General features: G+C 38.0%; 1 protein-coding gene across 1 annotated transcript in view; it reads right to left on the reverse strand.

Moving 5' to 3' along the window:
* LOC130929395 (organic cation/carnitine transporter 2-like) overlaps positions 1-17,810 on the reverse strand; it is a 59,952-nt gene that overhangs the window by 28,017 nt on the left and 14,125 nt on the right. The gene's annotated exons all lie outside the window — the stretch shown is intronic.

A 17,810-nucleotide genomic window follows, 5' to 3' on the forward strand; every position in this document is an offset into this window, starting at 1 on the left:
AAAAATTAATTACCGCCTGTTAACGCGATAAATTTGACAGCACTAATATATATACAGTATATGTATTAGTGCTGTATATATATATATAGATTTATAAAAACTTTATAGATTTTTTTCGAGTTTTATTTTTGAATTATTGTTTATGATTGTATTTGTAATATATAAAATTCTCCTAAATACATTCATGAATTAATAAAATATGAATATATACAAAATTAATAGAATTTAAAATATATTGTATATATATATATATAGATATATATATATTAGGGCTGTCAAACGATTACAATGTTTAATCGAGTTAATTACAGCTTAAAAATTAATTAATCATAATTAATCGCAATTAATCGCAATTCAACCATCTATAAAATATGCCATATTTTTCTGTAAATTATATGTATATATTCTGTAAAATAAATTGTTGGAATGGAAAGATAAAACACAAGATGGATATATACATTCAACATACGGTACACAAAAAAATAATTATATACATATATATATATATATATATATATATATATATATATATATATATATATATAATTATATATTATTATATAAAAGTTTTAGGCAGGACACCTGCCTAAAACTTTTGCACAGTACTGTATATTTTTATTATATTATGTATATACAGGATATACTGTATGTATATATTTTCCTCAAGTGGAAGCTTCCATGATCCTAATAAATTTAATAATTAAAAAAATATAGATACAGTACTGTGCAAAAGTTTTAGGCAGGTGTCCTGCCTAAAACTTTTGCACAGTACTGTATACATATATATATATATATATATACAGTGGGGAGAACAAGTATTTGGGAAAACCCATTGGCAGTGTATCAAATACTTGTTCTCCCCACTGTATATATATGTATATATATGTATATATATATTACGGCTGTCAAACGATTAAAATTTTTAATCGAGTTAATTACAGCTTAAAAATTAATCGTAATTAATCGCAATTAATCGCAATTCAAACCATCTATAAAATATGCCATATTTTTCTGTAAATTATATGTATATATTCTGTAAAATAAATTGTTGGAATGGAAAGATAAGACACAAGATGGATATATACATTCAACATACGGTACATAAGGACTGTAGTGGGCATTTCACTCTACTGTCATTTAAATCTGTCTATGCTGTCCTCACTCCGAAGCGTCTACTTTTTCCAAAGCTAGACAGCTAGTGAACGACGCCTTAATAATTAGACTTCTTCCTTTTTCATCTGATTTATTAATAAAATGGCCTCAAACCATTGTCCTCTTTAGACCGTCATAAAACTACAAAATAAAAGTACACAAGCATTGCATTAGCAACAACGTTAGCTGAGCACGCTATACAGGTTCACTAAACAAACAAAAAGCGTCTCATACAAAAAATATAACATTTCGCTTACTAACATAATATGTACATTCTTTACAACAACCATACTTACAGACAAATCTTGTCCAAGGATCATATAAGCACAACATTATCAGCCCGAGACGTCGTGCAGCCATAATGAACCGGCAAGAAAGCAATAAACCATGTCGCAAAGCGACCACAAGAGTTCGCTGTTGGACAGCACAAAAAGCCTTGCTGTAAAACTTACCAAAAGGCAGAATACTTTCTAAGCGGGACATGTGCGTTAATTGCGTCAAATATTTTAACGTGATTAATTAAAAAAATTGATTACCGCGCGTTAACGTGATAATTTTGACAGCCCTAATATATATATATATATATATATATATATATATATATATATATATATATATATATATATATATATATATATATATATACTGGACTGTCTCAGGAAATTAGAATACACAATATTCTAATTTTTTGAGACAGTCCTGTGTATATATACAGGACTGTCTCAGGAAATTAGAATACACAATATTCTAATTTCCTGAGACAGTCAGGAAATTAGAATCTTCTCAAAAAATCTCAAAAAATTAGAATATTGTGTATTCTAATTTCCTGAGACAGTCCAGTATATACGTATATACAGGACTGTCTCAAAAAATTAGAATATTGTGTATTCTAATTTCCTGAGACAGTCCAGTATGTATATATGTGTATATATATATATATATATATCAGGGGTCGCGTTAACCGAATATTTTCCGTCGTTGACCGATTTTTTAAAACGGTGACGGAAAAAACTGAAGTCCATCCGTCATTTTGACAGGTTGCAATTCACACCCCAGACCACAGGGTGGCGAGTGAGCATATTAATTAGCTATTGTCTCTCTTGATGCATGAAGTCGTTGGCCTTACTCTGAAAAACATGTCAAGGCAACTGAATGTCCGAAGTTTCTTCAAAAAGCCCCAAAACGACGATGGTGTTGATAAAAGAGGTAAAAAAACAGGGACTGCACAAGCGGGCACGCAATTCAAGTCCATGCGCACCAGGAGGAAAGTGTGAGACTACGTTCAGGCCACAGCAGGTGAACTGTTAATTTCATTGTTCCATATGCTACATATGGTAGGCTACCTACCTACTGGGGCCTCAGTGACGTTTCTTATTCTCGCTATATGATTATACAACTTTAACATTTGTTAATAATACGCTCTGTGTGTAGTATCATCCATCGCTTTTCCTTTTTAAATGGGCACTTATAAGCGAACGCAAGAAGTAACAACGGGAACATTTTTAAACAGGCATTTCACGGGAGAGCATTTCGACTCTTCGGCCAATCATATAGTGAGAGCGAGTGGATAGTGAGGGGACCGCGCGCGGCTCTTAAGTGTCTCTGTCACGTGATTGTCGTAGCCGGTGTAGGCGCTTGAACCTACACCGGTAACGCGCTCGGCCAAATGGACACACAAGTACGGAAGGTGAATTATGCCAAACAAAGGGTCACCACAATGTCATTATCTTCATTTTAAAAATTTAAGTGACGGGTAAAAATAGATTATGACCGGATTTTTATGACCCTGTCAGTCAAAATGACAGACAACAACCTCTGATATATATATATATATATATATATATATATATATATATATATATGTATATATTTGAGCTGTCCCGACTAGTCGACATAGTCGACGTCATCGATGACGTAAATCCGCCGACGAGCACAACATCCCGTCGACGGTTAATGAAGGGTTAAAAAAATATATGCGTGGAAAGTTCAGAATGTCGGATGCTCTGTATGCAAGCGGGGAAAGCGGCACAAAGCCAGAAAAAGCGCACCAGATTGTCCAAAACATTGACCTATTTCAAAGAAACAAAGGAGGGTACACACTTCTGTCCTGTGTCCAAGCTTGGCTGCACGTCGGCCGTGAATAAACACCTCAAGTGCCTTCACCCAGTTTGTAATTTTTTTTTTGTTTTTTCATTTTTTGTACACCAGAGGGTGCTGTCGCCTTACTAAATAATGATGTTTCATTGACAATGGGCCTGTAAGTGCTATTAGTATTGTTCTTAATGCTAATTAAAAGGTTTATTTTATGTTATGGTTTATTTTATGGTATAAAAAATTACATAAGGTTAAAAGGTCATAAATATATACAGTATATACAGTGATTGCACTCAAGGGAGAGATTGTCAATATAAGGTAATAATTTAAGGTAAAGGCTATTCATATAGGCAATTCATTGATATATAAATAAGGTTTAAAAGGAAAAAGGTGAAAAGTTTTTGTTAATTTCTAATTTTGTTGTTTTATTTGTGTGCACCGTAGCTCTTACAGTGTGTTTACATCAAGGATGGAATAAAAGTTGTAAACCATCAGTTTAAGAGACCATCTTTCCAATTGGGATGCTACACTAGTTAATTCTATCAGCGTTTGAACTCATTGTTTATTTGTGATTTATTATTGTTATTTACGTGTTTATTTGTACTTTAATAAATAATTTAAGTGTTCCAATATGTTTTTTTGTGAATTGATAAGCGTCAACAAAAATTTCATTTCTAAATTACTAAAAAAAAAAAAAAAAAAAAAAAAAACATACATACACACACACACATACGCACGCACGCACGCACGCACGCGCGCGCGCGCACGCACGCACGCACGCACGCACGCACGCACACACACACACACACACACACACACACACACACACACACTCTGGTTATGGCTCCAATTACATTCTCAAGTTGAGTGCCCTCTAAATGGCTAGGCAAAAGCAGCACAACATTGCCTAAATTAAAAAAAGACAAATGTGGCTTGAGATGTTTTGTTTGCATGCTGTATTTGCAGAAAATATAACAGAGCTTAGTCACCCTTTTATGATCCACAGGGTGTGTTGTTATCCAAAATTTGAGGGGTGGGGTTGCCAGAAGGCCTACAGCTACCTTGAACAATGAAGGGAGGAGGTGTCTGTTTATGGCGTAAAACGGAAGGCTGAAATATTCATCACACATGTCTAAATAATGACTCAACAGAATCTTGGGGCTGTTTATTTATTTATTTTGAAAAACTGAAAACAGTACGCACTGAAATTCTGGCTTTGCAACTTTTTTTCCATTTGAGGTATTTGCATTTCTCTCTGAGAATATGATATGATAGAAAAGCACTCAGTTAGTGGTAAACCCCCCCAAAAAACATTAGATTCTGTTTGGTTTGAAGAGGAATGCTTCTGTGGCACTCGTTCTTAACTCTTTCACTACCACTGACGATGAGAAACGTCCAATCATGTGGCTCTTTTCATCCTTCTGCTGCGAATTTACAACTAGAAGACTTCCAATTAATTTGAAGTGGGAGGGTGGCAGCGAATGAACGTTCGTTCATCAGTCGATGAGTTCATGTTTTCCTACATACAGCTGGGCAAATAAGTATTTAGTCAACCACCAATTGTGCAAGTTCTCCTACTTGAAAAGATTAGAGAGGCCTGTAATTGTCAGAAAATCACATTGTTTGATTTTTAAAGAATTTATTTCCAAATTAGAGTGGAAAATAAGTATTTGGTCACCTACAAACAAGCAAGCTTTCTGGCTGTCAAAGAGGTCTAACTTCTTCTAACGAGGTCTAACGAGGCTCCACTTGTTACCTGTATTAATGGCACCTGTTTTAACTCATTATCGGTATAAAAGACACCTGTCTACAACTCAGTCAGTAACACTCCAAACTCCACTATGGCCAAGACCAAAGAGCTGTGGAAGGACATCAGAGACAAAATTGTAGACCTGCACCAGGCTGGGAAAACTGTATCTGCAATAGGTAAAACGCTTGGTGTAAAGAAATCAATTGTGGGAGCAATTATTAGAAAATGGAAGACATACAAGACCACCGATAAACTCCCTCGATCTGGGGCTCCATGCAAGATCTCACCCCATGGCGTCAAAATGATAACAAGAACTGTGAGCAAAAATTCCAGAACCACACGGGGGGACCTAGTGAATGACCTACAGAGAGCTGGGACCACAGTAACAAAGGCTACTATCAGTAACACAATGCACCGCCAGAGACTCAAATCCTGCACTGCCAGACGTGTCAACCTGCTGAAGAAAGTACACGTCCAGGCCAGTCTGCGGTTCGCTAGAGAGCATTTGGATTATCTAGAAGAGGACTGGGAGAATGTGTTATGGTCAGATGAAACCAAAATAGAACTTTTTGGTAGAAAAACAGGTTTTGTGTTTGGAGGAGAAAGAATCCTGAATTGCATCCGAAAAACACCATGCCCACTGTGAAGCATGGGGGTGGAAAAATTATGCTTTGGGGCTGTTTTTCTGCAAAGGGACCAGGACGACTGATCTGTGTAAAGGAAAGAATGAATGGGGCCATGTATCGAGAGATTTCGAGTGAAAATCTCCTTCGATCAGCAAGGACATTGAAGATGAGACGTGGCTGGGTCTTTCAGCATGACAGTGATCCCAAACACACAGCCAAGGCAACAAAGGAGTGGCTTCGTAAGAAGCATTTCAAGGTCCTGGAGTGGCCTAGCCATTCTCCAGATTTCAACCCCAAAGAAAATATGTGGAGGGAGTTGAAAGTCTGTGTTGCCCAACGACAGCCCCAAAACATCACTGCTCTAGAAGAGATCTGCATGGAGGAATGGGCCAAAATACCAGCAACAGTGTGTGAAAAGCATGTGAAGAGTTACAGAAAACGTTTGGCCTCCGTTATTGCCAACAAAGGATACATAACAAAGTATTGAGATGAACTTTTGTTATTGACCAAACACTTATGATATGACCAAATACTTATGATTTGCAAATAAATACCATGATTTGCAAATAAATTCTTTAAAAATCAAACAATGTGATTTTCTGTTTTTTTTTTTCCTTTTTTCTTCCACATTCTGTCTCTCATAGTTGAGGTTTACCCATGTTGACAATTACAGGCCTCTGTAATATTTTCAAGTGGGAGAACTTGCATAATTAGTGGTTAACTAAATACTTATTTGCCCCACTGTAAATGCTGCATATAATTTGTCAAGAACTTGTCAGCACTAGACCAACCCTAAAGCTAATTCGAAGAGGATGTGCAAAGCACTGAAGTCTAATTTGTTTTTGCTTCTCCTTATCTTACCAGCAAGATCATGCCTCAGACTCATCAGGAGGATAGTCCTCATATTTTTTTCTGGCTAAACATGAATGGAAGGCATTTTAGCAGCATTGTCACAAATTACATTGGGGCAAATAAGTATTTAGCCAACCACTAATTGTGCTTCTTTACACCAAGCATATTACTTATTGCAGATTCAGTCTTCCCAGCCTGGTGCAGGTCTACAATTTTGTCTCTGGTGTCCTTCGACAGCTCTTTGGTCTTGGTCATAGTGGAGTTTGGAGCGTGACTGACTGTGTTGTGGACAGGTGTCTTTTATATCGATAATAAGTTAAAACAGGTGCCATTAATACAGATAACGAGTGGAGCCTCGTTCGACCTCGTTAGAAGACGTTAGACCTCTTTGACAGCCAGAAATCTTGCTTGTTTGTAGGTGACCAAATACTTATTTTCCACTCTAATTTGGAAATAAATTCTGTAAAAATCAAATAATGTGATTTTCTGTTTTTTTCCCCACATTCTGACTCTCATGGTTGAGGTTTACCCATGTTGACAAGTACAGGCCTCTCTAATCTTTTCAAGTAGGAGAACTTGCACAATTGGTGGTTGACTAAATACTTATTTGCCCCACTGTATGTCATCTATTTTTTGAGGCACTGTCACAAATTATGTCATCTATTTTTTTTTGGGAGGTCGGAAACCCACGACGTGGTATTTGCACAAAATTCTGTGTGGGAACTTTTGACGCCATGGGAGCAAATGATATTACAACTAGAGACTGTGATAACCAACATTAATCCAGAACTGTTTTTCCAAGAGTAGAACTAGATTTAGATAGAACAATGGATCTAAACACAGCCCACATGATAAATCATCAGTCAGGATAATCTTAAGACTTTTGCAGAGCCAAACAATTTGGTCTTGATTGGCATTATATGCATGATTTTAAGTTGAGCCTCATGACTACCAATTCAAAGTCAAGGCTTTCAAGGGTTTTAGTCAAGCAAGTCCAAGTCTTACAGTGAACTACTGTAAACCTCTCTCAAAATATGCAAGAAAACCTTGCAAGTGGCAACACTGGTAAAACAAGATACTGTTTTGATTTTATGTTTGAGGCATAAGTGGATTTTAAGGGGGGCCAGGGGGGCCAGGCCCCCCCCACGGTGGCCGAAAAGTGTCATTGCATGCAATTGACTTTCCTACATATATAAACTTTGTAAAGCAATAAAACTGCTACAAAAATGAATGAAATTAAGAAAAAAGTCTTTATAATGGGTCAAAATGATTTTTCGAACAGATCATGTGACTACCACCTTCGACGGTCATTTGCTGTGCATCTAATTTTCAAAAAAATAAAAAAATTAGGGGAGGGCAATTTTTTTTTCAAATATTTTTTTTCTTTGATTGAATTTTTTTTTTTTTTTTTTGATTGAAGCAACTTTTTGGGGGGGATTGAATGATTTAGACACAAATGTCCAATAATATAACACAAAAAAGATTGCTTCAATCAAAGAAAAAAGAAAAAGAAAGAAAAAAAGAAAAAATTAAGTGTTCAAATGCAAATTTTTCAATCTCAAATATTTTTTCGCTTTCAAAAATGTTTACTATGAATAAATTTTTTTTTGATTGAAGTGATTTTTCTTTTTGAAAATATATTTTTTTGAAGCAACTTCTTTTTTGATTGAATAATAAAGACGTAAACGTCCTAGCCAAAATGTGGCCCAAACATAAATCAACATTACTTCAATCAAAAATTCAATCAAAGAAAAATAGCTTTCACATGCATTTTTTGAGTTTCAAATTTATTTTTGCTTTCAAAAACTTTCTTTGTTTTTTTTTGTTTTGAAGCGACTTTTTTTGGGATTAAATAATAATGACACAAATCTACCTCCATATAGGGGATACAATTTTTGACTGGGGTAACTCCATTGGCACGACACCGGCGGGCGTACCATATTCAATGGATGACGATCTTGGCGAAAAGTATTGCCTAAGCAGCCTGATTTAGAATTCCCCTCAAGAATGATGGGAAACAAAAAACGCTCATTGTCAACATATAAATATTCTTGCAAGTTAATTTTATTGCTGACACTGCGTTTCATCACTGCGGGTCATCAACATGTTGTGCCCCCCCGCCCCAAAAGTCAAACTCCGCCTATGGTTTGAGGAATGATAATAGAACAGAATAGTTCAAGTCAATCTCTAGGGCTCAACATGTTGTCATACAGCAGCACTTTTGCCTGGTAAATTGGCAATTCAGCACATTTGCGATGATAGCTTAAAGAACTATACAGTGATCCCTCGCTACTTCGCGCTTCAAACTTCGCGCCCTCAGTCCATCGCATTTTTTCCTCCCACTTAAAAAAATAAATAAATAAAGTATTTGATAGAGATGTCCCAATCCGATCACATACAGCCTCTCACTCTCCCTCCTGTTGCTTTTCTTGCTCATCAGGCAGCTGGATTGCTTGTTAAAGTGAACGATGAGTGACAGGGGTGCTGCTTTGATCTTGCCAGAGAAGTTTGGTAGCGCTATCTTTCGAGCCGCAGATCTGTCAATTATCGTTTAGCCTGTTAAACACTAGCGGTAGTGTGCTATGGCAACTCATCGTGTAAGTGACAAGAGGCTGGTCTCAGCAGCGTGAGTGGATTTGAGTGGACTCACTCAATGAAGCGTTTAATAAAGTCAAGCATTTACTACGTTATTCTTGTTGAAAAATAATTCAGTGGGACAGTAAGGTTTTTTTTTTTTTATTATTATACTTTGGGGAAAAAAGGGAAAAACATGTCTTATATGTATCTCTTTCCAATGGTAAATCTGAATAAATACATTGAACACACCTTTTTAATGTAAATAAGCTCCGCCACTACTTTGCAAATTTTGGATTGGTCCCCATTAACCGCGAAAAACGCGGGATCACTGTACATATATACAGTAGGGCTGTCAAAATTATCGCGTTAACGGGCGGTCATTAATTTTTTAAATTAATCACGTTAAAATATTTGACGTATTTAATGCACATGCCCCACTCAAACAGATTAAAATGACAGCACAGTGTAATGTCCACTTGTTATTTGTGTTTTTGGTGTTTTGTCGCCCTCTGCTGGCGCTTGGGTGCGACTGATTTTATGGGTTTCAGCACCATGAGCACTGTGTAATTATTGACATCAACAATGGCGAGCTACTAGTTTATTTTTTGATTGAAAATTTACAAATTTTACTAAAACGAAAACATTATGAGTGGTTTTAATATAAAATTTCTATAACTTGTACTAACATTTATCTTTTAAGAACTACAAGTCTTTCTATTCATGGATCGCTTTAACAGAATGTTAATAATGTTAATGCCATCTTGTTGATTTATTGTTATAACAAACAAATACAGTACTTATGTACCGTATGTTGAATGTATATATCCGTCTTGTGTCTTATCTTTCCATTCCAACAATAATTTACAGAAAAATATGGCATATTTTATAGATGTTTTGGATTGCAATTAATTACGATTGATTAATTTTAAAGCTGTAATTAACTCAATTAAAAATTTTAATCGTTTGACAGCCCTAATATATGGATATTTTGCATTACTATCAAAGGCATTCAGGCTAGCTTGCTCTTGAAAGGTTGGAATCAAGCTAGCCGGTGCGTGTTGGCAATGTGTTACCATCAGAGGTGGGTAGTAACTCGTTACATTCACTTCATTTAGTTGAGTAACTTTTGAAGAAAAATGCACATCTAAAAGTAGCTTTACCACACCTTTACTTTTACTTGAGTACATTTGTGTAGAAGAAACACTCCTGCTCTGCTACATTGGGCTACACTAGAATTGTTAATTTTTTCCCTCTTTATTCTACATATTAGATTTTACTTGCCAGAGATGACCACAGTGGCTCTACCAGTTTCACCACTGAGATGTCACAAAAATAATCACATGACGCCATTTTACCAATCAGGTGTTACAATACAGTCACATGATCCCACACAAGGTTGCAGTTGGAAGTCCTATGAACACGCCGGCCTGTTCAGTCATGTGGCCACTTTAAAGCACTGTAACAAATAAAATATTTACCACGTTGCAGTCAACCTTACTAAAAAGCGCGGATTTCAACCTCTCTATCAGTTTTTATTTGGCAAAGATACAGTGTATCACAAAAGTGAGAACACCCCTCGCATTTCTGCAGATATTTAAGTATATCTTTTCATGGGACAACACTGACAAAATGACACTTTGACACAATGAAAAGTAGTCTGTGTGCAGCTTATTTAATAAAGTTCATTTATTTTCCCCTCAAAATAATTCAAAATATAGCCATTAATATCTAAACCCCGGGAAACAAAAGTGAGTACACCGCATGGGAACTACGTACATCCCTAAATGTCCAAATTGAGTACTGTCAGTATTGCTGCTCAAATATAGCCATTAATATCCAAACCCCTGGCAACAAAAGTAAGTACACCCCTAGAAACTACACCCCTACATGTCCACATTGAGTACTGCTAGTCATTTTCCCTCCAAAATGTCATGTGACTCGTTAGTGTTACTAGGTCCAAGTGTGCATAGGGAGCAGGTGTGTTCAAATTTGTAGTGCAGCTCTCACACTCTCTCATACTGGTCACTGAAAGTTCCAACATGGCACCACATGGCAAAGAACTCTCTGAGGATCTTAAAAGATATATTGTTGCGCTACATGAAGATGGCCAAGGCTACAAGAAGACTGCCAACACCCTGAAACTGAGCTGCAGCACAGTGACTAAGATCGTCCAGCGTTTTAAAACAGCAGGGTCCACTCAGAACAGGCCTCGGGTTGGTTGTCCAAAGAAGCTGAGCACACGTGCTGAGCGTCACATCCAAATGCTTTCTTTGAAAGATCGTCGCAGGAGTGCTGTCGGCATTGCTGCAGAGATTGAAGAGGTGAGGGGTCAGCTTGTTAGTGGTCAGACCATACGCCGCACTATACATCAAATTGGTGTACATGGCTGTCACCCCAGGAGGAAGCCTCTTCTAAAGACGGTACACAAGAAAGCCCACAAACAGTTTGCTGAAGACATGGCAACAAAACACACGGATTACTGGAACCATGCCCTATGGTTTGATGAGACGAAAATTATTTTGTTTGGTTCCGATGGTCTCAAGCATGTGTGGCGGCGACCAGGTGAGGAGTACAAAGATAACTGTGTCATGCCTACAGTCAAGCATGGTGGTGGGAATGTCATGGTCTGGGGCTGCATGAGTGTTGCAGGTGTTGGAGGGTTACATTCCATTGAGGGAAACATGAACTCAAACATGTACTGTGAAATACTGCAGCAGAGCATGATCCCCTCCCTCCAGAAGCTGGGTCGCAGGGCACTGTTCCAGCATGACATTGACCCCAAACACACCTCCAAGATGACCACTGCTTTGCTGAAGAGGCTGAGGGTAAAGGTGATGGACTGGCCAAGCATGTCTCCAGACTTGAACCCAATAGAACATCTTTGGAGGATCCTCAAGCGGAAGGTGGAGGTGCGCAAAGTCTCAAATATCCAACAGCTCCGCAACGTCATCATGGAGGAGTGAAAGAGCATTCCAGTGGCAACCTTTGAAGCTCTGGTCAACTCCATGCCCAGGAGAGTAAAGGCAGTTCTGGATACTAGTGGTGGCCACACAAAATATTGACAGTTGACATGTTGTATGTTAATATTGACAACTTTCACCAAGGGGTGTACTCACTTTTTTTTGCCAGGGGTTTAGATATTAATGGCTATTTTGAGGGGAAAATAAATGAACTTTATTAAATAAGCTGCACACAGACCACTTTTCATTGTGTCAAAGTGTCATTTTGTCAGTGTTGTCCCATGAAAAGATATACTTAAATCTGCAGAAATGCGAGGGGTGTACTGTCTTTTGTGATACACTGTATTTTAGGGTTGTAACGGTACACTAACATCTCGGTTCAGTACGTACGTCGGTTTTGAGGTCACGGTTCGGTTCATTTTCGGTACAGTAAGAAAACAAAATGCAAAATATAAATGTGCCAGTTGTTTATTACACACTTTTGTGCTTTTAACAATAGGAACATTCGCCTATTCAAAGCTAGAATTCTGCTCAAAAAGTAGCGAGTATTTAAAGATAATAATCCAACAACAATTTGCCTTTCAGACCCCGCGTATTGGTCAGCTTTCTTTCTGAATGAAGAAAAAAGAAGTCCTGTGCTAAAGAGAAAAGCAATCCACATCACAAAGATTTTAACATGTATTTTACAAATGAAATGCCTCAATGAATCATTTTTTTTTCTTATGAACGGTTTTCAAAAGCTTTATTGGTGGATTTTCTCAAGTTAAAGCGCCACACAGAAATTATTAAATTTAATTGTGTAAGCAGCATCTGTGTATTATTATTAATCTGTGTATTATTATTATTTAATTACAGGTGTTTTAGCTCATTTCAATGTATTTTATTTAAATGGGCTATTATTTATTTTATTATGTGTTTATATTTTACAAATGTGATGTAGTATTCATTTATATTGTATATTTTATGTTGTATAACTTTAGTTCCTATGTGAATATTAGTTCCTACTTGTTTTGTTGTGGTTGGAGGGTTTTGTATTGAACACGGGGGCCGTGTTGGTTATTATTATAGCAAACAAGCAAACAAAGACAAGTCAACTGTGCCCCGATCTACCACTCAAGAGATCTGATGGACTCAAAAAGTTGGTTACGATTGCATATTAGTTTGAAAATCGACCGGATCCACCGTATTTTTACACGAGTCACTTCCGGTCTGCCCGATCCTAGCAACTAGTATTGACGCAGGAGGGCCGCGTCTCGCGTCAAATAATAAACTCTGCTGTTCTTTTCGCTTGCATCGTGTGGAGCCACTTCTGGGACGCGTCTAACACGCGGCCGCACTGCGACTGGTGTGCATTGGCTGATTGACTTTAACGTCCGCGTTTCACTGCGTTCTCGCGGCGGCCACGTTGTCGCGCCGTTGACTTTTCTGGGTTATATACTGTCCTACCGTGTTGTCTTCATTATAGTAGAGAAGACGGAGTAAATATAATCTACACAAAGAAACTGTAACCCGATTGACTCATAGCCTCCAAAAGTAAGGGTTACATTACGTCAGAAACTCGTTCGGTACGCCTCCGTTCCGAACCGAGCACCCAGTACCGAAACGGTTCAATACAAATACATGTACCGTTACATCCTTACTGTATACCAGGGGAAAAACAGAGGTATGAGTGTTTTAATTTCATTGCAGGAAATACATTTTCTCCACTGGAGGGATTTTATGCTCTTTGCACAGGTGATGTTTCATTCCTGAAGATTTTTCAAGTCGGAAATCAATTATTTTTGTGTGTGTGTGTTTTTTTTTTTTTTGTTGCCCTGATATGGTCATGTTGTAGGTTATAGTGCAGTACAGGTCATCCCCGGGTTACGACGTACCCAACTTATGTGATTTCGACTCTATGACGCCGGATTCTTGTCCGCTATTTTTAAATTATGTTGACTTTCATTTTGAAATGCTTGCTTTTATTTTGGCACCAGAGGCATAGAGCAGGTAGACCGAAGTAAGAGCGCATGTACACACGAAGAATGTATTTGCACAAACGAAGAAGAGCGCACGCACACACGAGGAAGAGCGCATTTGCTCCCACAACGAAGTCATGCATCATATTTGTTGCTTGTGAAGTATCCACAGAGGCTTCACCTCTATATAACACTTTATTTATTGTTTATTGTGCGTTTTCAATTGTGGTTAAATACTTGGGGCGAGTTTATGTGATTGTTTTTGATGATGTGCGGACACTAACTGATACATGCTAATCGTTTGTGTGGATTGTTATTGCTGTATCAGCAGCTAGTTATAAACGCAAATTTAAATTGCTGTTATTGAAGATTATTTTAGTTTCATTCTGCAAGTGTTGATGTCATGAGCAGCTGAATGAAGTCAGCAAACCACACGGACGTCTGACATCGTCATTTCAGAGCTTTCTAGCTAACTCTTAGCGCCAACGTCTTGGCGAGGACAGTACAGTGACGCTACATGTTTTTGGATAGTTATTTTAAGACTTGGTTTTTTTTAGGGATACATAACGGGTTAATTTCTACTTGCGCGGAAATTCGGGTTACATCGTCAGCATAGGAACGGAAATTGTTCGTAACCCGAGGACAACCTGCATAATAATAGCAGTTCATTTAGATGACGCGATGAGAAGAAAAAAATGCCATTGCTTCAAAAAACAATAAATATACAGTATATACGGTGCCTTGCAAAAGTATTCGGCCCCCTTGAATCTTGCAACCTTTCGCCACATTTCAGGCTTCAAACATAAAGATATGAAATTTAATTTTTTTGTCAAGAATCAACAACAAGTGGGACACAATCGTGAAGTGGAACAACATTTATTGGATAATTTAAACTTTTTTAACAAATAAAAAACTGAAAAGTGGGGCGTGCAATATTATTCGGCCCCTTTACTTTCAGTGCAGCAAACTCACTCCAGAAGTTCAGTGAGGATCTCTAAATGATCCAATGTTGTCCTAAATGACCGATGATGATAAATAGAATCCACCTGTGTGTAATCAAGTCTCCGTATAAATGCACCTGCTCTGTGATAGTCTCAGGGTTCTGTTTAAAGTGCAGAGAGCATTATGAAAACCAAGGAACACACCAGGCAGGTCCGAGATACTGTTGTGGAGAAGTTTAAAGCCGGATTTGGATACAAAAAGATTTCCCAAACTTTAAACATCTCAAGGAGCACTGTGCAAGCCATCATATTGAAATGGAAGGAGCATCAGACCACTGCAAATCTACCAAGACCCGGCCGTCCTTCCAAACTTTCTTCCCAAACAAGGAGAAAACTGATCAGAGATGCAGCCAAGAGGCCCATGATCACTCTGGATGAACTGCAGAGATCTACAGCTGAGGTGGGAGAGTCTGTCCATAGGACAACAATGAGTCGTACACTGCACAAATCTGGCCTTTACGGAAGAGTGGCAAGAAGAAAGCCATTTCTCAAAGATATCCATAAAAAGTCTCGTTTAAAGTTTGCCACAAGCCACCTGGGAGACACACCAAACATGTGGAAGAAGGTGCTCTGGTCAGATGAAACCAAAATTGAACTTTTTGGCCACAATGGAAAACGATATGTTTGGCGTAAAAGCAACACAGCTCATCACCCTGAACACACCATCCCCACTGTCAAACATGGTGGTGGCAGCATCATGGTTTGGGCCTGCTTTTCTTCAGCAGGGACAGGGAAGATGGTTAAAATTGACGGGAAGATGGATGCAGCCAAATACAGGAACATTCTAGAAGAAAACCTGTTGGTATCTGCACAAGACCTGAGACTGGGACGGAGATTTATCTTCCAACAGGACAATGATCCAAAACATAAAGCCAAATCTACAATGGAATGGTTAAAAAATAAACGTATCCAGGTGTTAGAATGGCCAAGTCAAAGTCCAGACCTGAATCCAATCGAGAATCTGTGGAAAGAGCTGAAGACTGCTGTTCACAAACACTCCAAATCCAACCTCACTGAGCTCGAGCTGTTTTGCAAGGAAGAATGGGCAAGAATGTCAGTCTCTCGATGTGCAAAACTGATAGAAACATACCCCAAGCGACTTGCAGCTGTAATTGGAGCAAAAGGTGGCGCTACAAAGTACTAACGCAAGGGGGCCGAATAATATTGCACGCCCCACTTTTCAGTTTTTTATTTGTTAAAAAAGTTTAAATTATCCAATAAATTTTGTTCCACTTCACGATTGTGACCCACTTGTTGTTGATTCTTGACAAAAAATTAAAATTTTATATCTTTATGTTTGAAGCCTGAAATGTGGCGAAAGGTTGCAAGGTTCAAGGGGGCCGAATACTTTTGCAAGGCACTGTATTACATTGTAAGCAGTTGCTCACACTGTTACTCATTACTTTGGTATTCTTTTCACCGAATTCTTTTTTACTTGTACTTGGGTAAATTTTTGAATGACTACATTCACTTCCTATTGGGTAATATTATTTTGAAGGAACACTTCTCTTACTTGAGTAAAATTTTTGTCTACTTTACCCACCTCTGCTTACCATGATACACAGTGGTATGAAAAAGAATCTGAATCTTTTGGAATTTCTCACATTTCTGCATAAAATCACCATCAAATGTGATTTGATCTCTGTCAAAATCACACAGATGAAAATGCAGTGTCTACTTTAACTAAAACCACCCAAACATTTATAGGTTTTCATATTTTAATGAGGATAGCAAGCAAACATGACAGAAGAGGGAAAAATAAGTAAGTGAACCCTCTGCCTAAGGAGACTTAAAGAGCAATTGAAACCAATTTTTACCAAACATTTAAAGTCAGGTGTGTGCCCAATCACTGATGAGTGGTTTAAAGCTGCCTTGCCCTTTATAAAACACACATGGGTAAGAATTTTCTTGATGAGAAGCATTGTCGGATGTGCATCATGGCTCGGTCAAAAGAGCTGTCTGAAGACATTCAATCAAGGATTATTGATTTGTATAAAGCTGGGAAAGGATACAAAGCCATCTTTAAAAGTCTGGCTGTTCATCAATCGACACACAGAGAAGTCTACAAATGGAGAGAGTTTGGCACTGTTGCTTCTCTCCCAAGGAGTGGCCGTCCACCAAAGATGACACCAGGAGTTCAGCAAAGAATACTCATAGAGGTAAAAACGAACCCTAGAGTGTCTGCTAAAGACTTACAGAAATCACTGGCACAGTCTAATATATATGTGCACACATCAACAACATGTAAAACAATGGTCATGAATGCTGGTCATGGGAGGACTCCACGGAGGAAGCCACTGCTGTCTAAAAAAAACAATGCCGTTTAATGTTCGCAAAAAGGCACTTGGACACTCCACAGATGTTTTGGCAAACTATTTTGTGGACTGATGAAACCAAAGTTGAAGTGTTTAGGAGTAACACACAAAGTCATGTGTGGAGGAAAAATGTAACAGCTTATTAACATCAACACCTCACCCCCACTGTGAAGCATGGTGGAGGGAGCATCATGATTTGAGGCTGTTTTGCTGCCTCAGGGCCGGGACAACTTGCAATCATTAATGGAAGAATGAATTTGAAAGTTAATCAGGATGTTTTGCAGAAAAACCTGAGGCCATCTGTCAGACAGTTGAAGCTAAAAAGAGGATGGATGCTGCAACAAAACAATGATCCAAAACACAGAAGTAAATCAACTTCAAAACGGTTTCAGAAGAACAAAATACACATTCTGGAGGGGCCAAGTCAAAGTCCAGACTTGAACCCCACTGAGATGCTGTGGCATGACTTAAAGACAATGATTCATACCAGACATCCCAGCAATCTGACTGAACTACAGCAGTTCT

Source organism: Corythoichthys intestinalis, chromosome 14 (genome assembly GCF_030265065.1).
Source record: "Corythoichthys intestinalis isolate RoL2023-P3 chromosome 14, ASM3026506v1, whole genome shotgun sequence".
Taxonomy (NCBI): domain Eukaryota; kingdom Metazoa; phylum Chordata; class Actinopteri; order Syngnathiformes; family Syngnathidae; genus Corythoichthys; species Corythoichthys intestinalis.